Below are 7,237 nucleotides of genomic sequence, written 5' to 3' on the forward strand. Positions count from 1 at the left end.
TGACCCAGTGATCTCTGTCTGGCAACTAATGCTTCGAAAGGCATTTTCTACCAAATTCCTTTTCTTATTCAGAGCAAACTGAGAAGTGTTCACACTTCTACTGTGTTTTGTTTCATTCATTTGTATTTAGATGTTCAGGTACATTTGTTTCTGTACAGTATTTTAGTTTTTAGTAGACAGTTATCACCCCAGTGGTATCAACCACACAGTGAGGGAAACAATGAAACCTGCTATCGTGACTCACCCAGTCAAGAGAAGTGCTTTTATTCTTCACGGGGAGCAGCTCTTCCTGTTAATAACAAAGCACTTAGGCGCTGCAGTTGGAGGTCTCTTTGCAACTATAAATATGGGAGCTGTCATTGTTATGATTATTTCAAGCCCTCTGCAATGACCCGCCATTGTCTCCTGCCGACGTTTTCATGCTCCGTATGAGACAATAGACATCGTGGAGCTCCACAATTCATCGGCTGGTCGAGGTATAAAAAAAAAAAAAACAGGAACAGTTGAATTTGGATCCTGTGTTCAGTGAAGTGGGACAGTGCGGGCTGTGCTCAGGTTATCTGGGCATATGCACTTTGAAAGCCTGCTATTGTTTGTGGCTCAAACACGCCTGGTGACTCCTAACGGGCGGGGTCACAGACTCTGCTGGCCTGTCCCTTTAGCATCCTTCCTTGGAGTCAATAATCAATCAATAGCACTCTTTAAAAGCTTCAACAGTTGTGGCCTACAGGCAGTTAAAATACTGTTTTTGTGTGACGTTGGCAGCAGCCAATTTCCCTTATCATCTCATGGTGAGAAATTCCAGTTTATAAGGTATTCCAGGTTGACGTCTTGGATCTAATCGGTTCTTTTTTTTCATGTTAGAGTAGAAATTGAATTTAAGCGCTTGCTCCCTTATCACTTCACCGATCTACACACCGATTGAAATATGAATCTTGTGACACACATCCACCACTATATTTCTGCTTGTATTCAGTGAGAAGCAACATCCTGCATTGTGGTTTTGGAATGGGTCGATTTGGATGCATACATTTGATGCAGAGAAACTCCCCCAATAAACAGATTCACAGTATAGCTTTGCCATTCAGTCGGAAGAATATATTTTTCAAAAATAGTATGTTTATTTATCAATGAGGTCAACCGAGATTCATTTAAAATCCAAACTGCTTTGTATGCCACGCATAACAAAGAATATCACGAAGGTTCACGCTTCAGTTTGAATCCAATATTTCAAGTTTGAATCTCTGGAAAGGCACAGTTAGGATTTATTGCAATGATCTAAAACAGTGTAACCCCGACTGCACAAGTGCAGACAGGGAGAAAGGACAAGTTTATGGTTAATGTCTTGACCAGACATCGTGTCACTTGGACTTTTCGAACACACACAACCTTTTTTTACAACTCTGAAAAAGTTCTATGCGGTGATGCTTTTAAGTTGGTTCGGCTGAATCAATGTTTCAGATTTTGTTTCAGATGTGTTTTGTCGGGGCAGTCATCAGCTTCAACTCATTTCCACGTGGGATGGAAATCATTTCATAGACTCTTGACATTTAGAAGTTGTGTAATCCATTTATCAACTCATTTTTTTATCATGTAGAAAATTATGAATAGAAGGAAAAGGATGGAAGAAAAAAAAAACTCCAGAGGATGGCTAACAGTTTATAGCAATTGAAATGCACCTGTATCGTTTGTAAAATGTCCCCTTAATGTTGTGTTCATGGAAAACAAATGAAATAGTTCAATCAAAATATGATGATTAAATGGCACAGGACTCTCTAGCGTGATGCTACCTTTGTGGAATGATCGTATCTGTCTGTTACATGGGGCTAAATGTGTGTGTGTGTGTGTGTGTGTGTGTGTGTGTGTGTGAGTTGTTTTGAACAATGCAGATAACCTTGGGGGTATCAATGAGTCATGTCCTTCCCTCCCTACGGCCAAAGTGTCAATAAATTAGGTGTCTCTTTCAGGAGGCTGGTTCAAAGGAATGTGGAAGTTGTGTTTTTGATCTCTAGAAGTTCAACAAGGAACCAGCGTGCCGCGGCCGCGGCCTGCGCTCCTGCTTGTTTTTCTACTTCCTGTATGTGGGTAGCGTCCTCCTGCCTCGCTCCTCTGCTTATCATACACACCTGTCTGCAATCAGCGAATCAACCCTCTCAGCAGCCTGTAAAACTTGAACTACATGTTCTGATTCTGGTGCGTTTCCTGTCTGCCCGCCTACTTTCTAGTGCAACCTCAGCCTGTCGACATCACTACCCCTTTAAAACTTCACCAACATCTGTGTCAGTGCACCGCGTTTGTGGGCCCACCCGAGTGACACCACAACTCAGCAATGTTCTTCCGAGGGGAATAAATCCTTATTTAAATAACGGAGCCAACCATAATCATGATTAAGTCTTAGTAAGAGCTGTGGCTTCTTGACAACAGCGGGTTTGAGAACACCACAACACCACCTCATGGGGGATTTACAGAGTGATTTTACGTGTTTGTAGGAGATAGACTACTGGTGAAGAAGAATGGGAAAGTATTGTGTGGTCGGTGGAAATTCCTTATGGGGAGTATGCTGACCTCAAGGCTGACCTGTAAGCATCAGCTTTTATGTGTGGTTGTGCTGCAGGGTGTGCTACGGGCATTTGTTTCTAAGTCTGTACTGTAGCATTAGTGGGGTGCGGGTTACACTAATCCTGCCAGGGGTTTAGTGGAGCCCCTGTGTGAAACTGGATAGGTGGACTCCAGGCTTCATTACGTTCATTATGTTTTCATGTTTCATTACAAGTTGTGCTGATCAGCTCTAACGTGTTGACTGTCCAGAGTCCATTTGAGGTATTTCTATTCCACTGTCCATAGTAACATGCAGATAAGGATTCAGAAGATCGTAACTTTGAAAAGATGTGACAGTGGAGGTCCTCTAAATTATAATAAAAATAAATACACCTGTTAATGTCATACATTAAACTCAGTGAACTGAGTGTATCACAATAACATTAACCTAATATTTCCCATTGTTAAAAATGCAATTCAAGTTTGTTTGTTTGTACTAATTTGATTGTTACGTGCATCACATTTTACATTGTAGCAAATTTTTGCAACATTCGAGTCAGTTATACAGCATTTTGACATGGGGCATGTGGCTGCTGTGGGATTTGACCCAGTGACCTCTACTTTCTCTCACGAGACCGTCGGTCGAACCAGTGGGCTGTCCTCTCTGGTTAGAAGCTGTAGCTGCTGGGGAAGACTGATATGTCTACATTGGATGGCCAGACATTGTTCAAATCCATAGGAGTTCACAGAGGAAGGACTCTCAGTTAAGGAGAGCCCAACCTGGCCCATCAAGCAGAACGCACCTAATCACAACGGGGTTTTTTCACCAAGAGACTACTATATGTTCAGTCAAGCTGAAACACTCAGACCGAAACAAACCTTGTGTTTAAGGGAAAATGAGAAATGAGTGTTACAGCGTGTACTTCTTTAGAACCTATTCCTATAAAGTCACAGATTAAACTGGCACTTGTGAGGAGAGTCCCAGGCTGAATCTGCACACATACTTCTCACAGTATGATTAACTAGTAAAGCTAATCACAAAATCTACCAAGTATTTGTCATTGCCTAAAATCAAAACACCCCAGGCCTGACTTTTCTTAGTTGGAGCCACAGAGTTCCATCCATCCAGAAGCAGCTCCTGTCAGATTATATCTTCTATACTAGTGTCACACATGGCACAAACAGACTCTTATAAAGACTCATCCGGTCGAAGAACAATGATGGGCTTTGTACGCACACCCTCAGTGAGAAGCAGTTGAAATGGCCAAATTTAATTTCCTGTCTGCATTGCTGAAATGCATACGAGACAAGCATGAGCTTTCCTGTTCGCTGCAAACACTATCTTTGGAAACTGCACTCAGATGGAGAGAGTGTTTCATCAACATTCTGTCTGCGCTTTCTGTTTCATTCTTATGATGTCATGCGATCAAGAGCCCAACTGGGTCAAATAACTCTTCCAGAAATGATAAGGCCTGTTTATGTTTCGAGGCGACAGTGAGTTGAGGAGGACGACATTGGACTGGTTGGTGCAGTTATTTAGCCGACCGCCCTCCTTGCGGACACTGAGCCCATTCCACCCCCGATTATTAGCTCAGTGCTGCCTCTGATTTTAGAATGAGTGAGGCTGTTGTGCGAGCACAAACACAACAGCCTTCGTTTTTTTTCTTCTTTTAAACCATATCCTGATGAATGGTTGTTTAATACAATGTTCTGTCTCTTCATTGTTTTTATTGCCTTCTGCTTTCCGAGCCTGCGTGCAGGAAATATTCCCCCACCCTCCGCCCCCTGGAGGGTGACAAACTTTTTACACAGCAATAATAATACCCGTTTACCCTCCAAAAACCAAGGTGGGACTGTAAATACCAGAAATGTGGAATAAGATTATCATGTAATTGTGGGAAAATGTTGCACATCTCTAAATGGGCACTGGCCGTATCAGGCTAATAACAGCTATTTCCTCTGAAATTCATCTTGTGAGCCACACAGGGAACATGGCTGATTATTCTTTGCAGAGACTCCCCCCGCCCCCCCTTCACCACAGATCCATTTAGTGGGACAGAAGCTTCCCTTATCCTGTGATCCGGAGTTGTGGAGTGAATCTGAGGACGAAGACCTCACCACGATATCCCGTCATACTGAGAGGTCCCCGTTAAGGCCCGAGCGGAGATTACTCCTGACACGAGTTCTCAACACACCAGAGGATCTTTAGTCATTTGGGACTGACAGAACTTCAAAGCAGCCATTAGGAGGTTCATTGGAAAAAACATGCTGGGTTTAAAAGAAAGACCTGGAGGAAGACACTGACTTTGATGACCCTGTGTGATTCTATCACTTACTTAAAACAAACGACTTATCTACATGATGGATTCTCACAGGCTGTACAAGGCTGTACAAATCTTTTTTAAGCAGATAAACTATTGGATGTGGAATCAGTACTTACGCAAGCTGTTTAGTTTAACAGCGGTTCGCGGCGCACTGTTGTTGACCCCCCCACAGACCGACCCACTCAATACACTGCGTGTTCATACAGTCTACTACGTGTGGACACAGCAGACATCCACAGCACTGCGACGAGCATGGAGGGGGGGTCGTGAGGAACCGACCTGCGGAGATCCACCGCGAGACAGCCGACGCTCCCGTTCAGCTATGCGCTTTTACGGAGCGCCATTCTGGACTTGGGAGGAGCTCACACGGGACGCGTGGACCGACCCACGAAGCCACTTCAACCACCAGCAGACACCCCTGCTGAGCAACCCACAGTTACGCAGCGCCTCTCAGATGAACGCCTTCAACCTCGCCACAGCGATGGTGTGCGTCCTGACTGACACAGTGCCTGACCAGCCCAACCCCGTAAAAACAGCACCATAGACACATCAACACAACGCCACCGCAGATGAAAAAACAGTAAACCTACCAGATTCTGTTCATAAAAGATAAAGTCCAGTGTTTCTCCTTAAAACAAATTTAGCGGAGTTCAGTTGAGTGTGTACCATTACTGACCAATCACAGCGCATGTTAATGGTCACGCGGGCCCTGACGAATCACAACATCCATAATGCTAGCAGATCTTAAGGCTAGCTAACTGACCGTTAGCATGTTGTTTAACGCACTACTTTTGCATGGAGAAACAAAAGGTAAAATCTGATTGTATGAGTTATTACAATACATGTGGTATATTTGTTAAAAACAATAAAATTATAAAATAGCTTAAAATAACTTTGCGATACCATTTAGGCCAGCAGACACGGCTAAGCTGGCCCTAACGGCCCGCCACTGCCCGATCCCCGGCCATCTTGTTCTGCACGAAAAACGCTTTGATGCACGCTACCATCTGAAATTACCAGAGAAGTGAAGAACAGAGTGTACGTGACGACACGCAGCGTGGCGCCTGTGTTTTCTCACCCTGCAGCCCGCTGGGAAGGAGAGGTCAGGCTGATTAGATAACTTTTGTGTATGCAGGGCCGCCTGCTGGGCTCACGTGAGGGGGTCCGATCCCTGATGCAGAGAGCTTATACAACCACAAGACTTCGTGGTATACACAACCTCATGTGCTTGACATTTTAAGCAGCATTGCAAAGTGGGAACAATTAGGAAACATCTAGCAGTTACATCAGTCAGTGTTTATGAAGAAGGTGCTGATTCATTTTCTGAGTAAATGTTGGTGTTTTTTAGTAAGAAATGTATTTGCTTGCACTGTTTAGTGGAGAAAACCAATCTACTTGCATATCTCAACTACATTTGTGATTTCCGCCAGTTGTTCCTCTTTGTCTGTCCTGACCTTTGGCCCAGATGACAGCAGCCATGAACACCTTGGGGTTAGATAACGGTCGTGCGAGCTTCATACACACTACACTACCCGACTCGTTCATGCAGAGGCATTAAACAGCAACATGCTCTTGAAACTCGATTAGTCAAGAACAGGTTCTCGTTCAAGTTGCTCAATATACGTGTGCGGCCGAGTCGCAGCGACTCGCCTGAGGACGGCCTCCTGTGCAGATGACGTGAACTGCCTCCGAGTCAAATTGTACTTGTTTGTTTTCATTACAGCTCGGGTCTTTGACCCCCGACTTCGAGTCCCTCACATGGCTTCAGAACCAGAGTTATAGGTGGAGTATGAATAAAGTGCTGCTGCGTGACCTTTAGGCTGTGTCAATAAAACTAAAGTAACATGTTGCTTTCTTGTTCTTCTTTCTCACACTGTGTTCACTCGCTGATGACATATCACTTGTACATGTGTTCACAAACTGGACAAATATCTCATTCCTATGTTTTTTCTATCTTTATGATCATAAGGCAACATCCTTTTCAAATGATGCCGCATGACTGTTTGAATTTTACTGTTAAAATTGGTGCTTCTTTGTTGTGACGGGGAAAAAAATGTTACAGTGATAAAATGAAATTCCTATCTCGGATAAGTTAAACATAAAAGACACTGCACTGCACTTCACTCCCTTTTAGTACCAACTGATCCTCTCTCACTATGTTCAAGCAGACGTTGTAATGGCATACACTCACACAATTATCTTGATTCAAACCTGGTAGTTTCTACACCACATTTAGTGTTTGCCCGGAAATGAACAGTAACCATCAATAAAGACTTTCTCTGATTCATCATTGGTTGCCACACAGGAAGCTATTTAAGTATTAAAAGAAAGAGCATCTTCTTCATTTAAATGACAAAAAGTTTCAGGTACAATCG

The sequence above is a fragment of the Clinocottus analis genome, unplaced genomic scaffold, assembly GCF_023055335.1.
Source record: "Clinocottus analis isolate CAN_PGR_092001 unplaced genomic scaffold, fCliAna1.0.p SCAF_2, whole genome shotgun sequence".
Classification (NCBI taxonomy): domain Eukaryota; kingdom Metazoa; phylum Chordata; class Actinopteri; order Perciformes; family Cottidae; genus Clinocottus; species Clinocottus analis.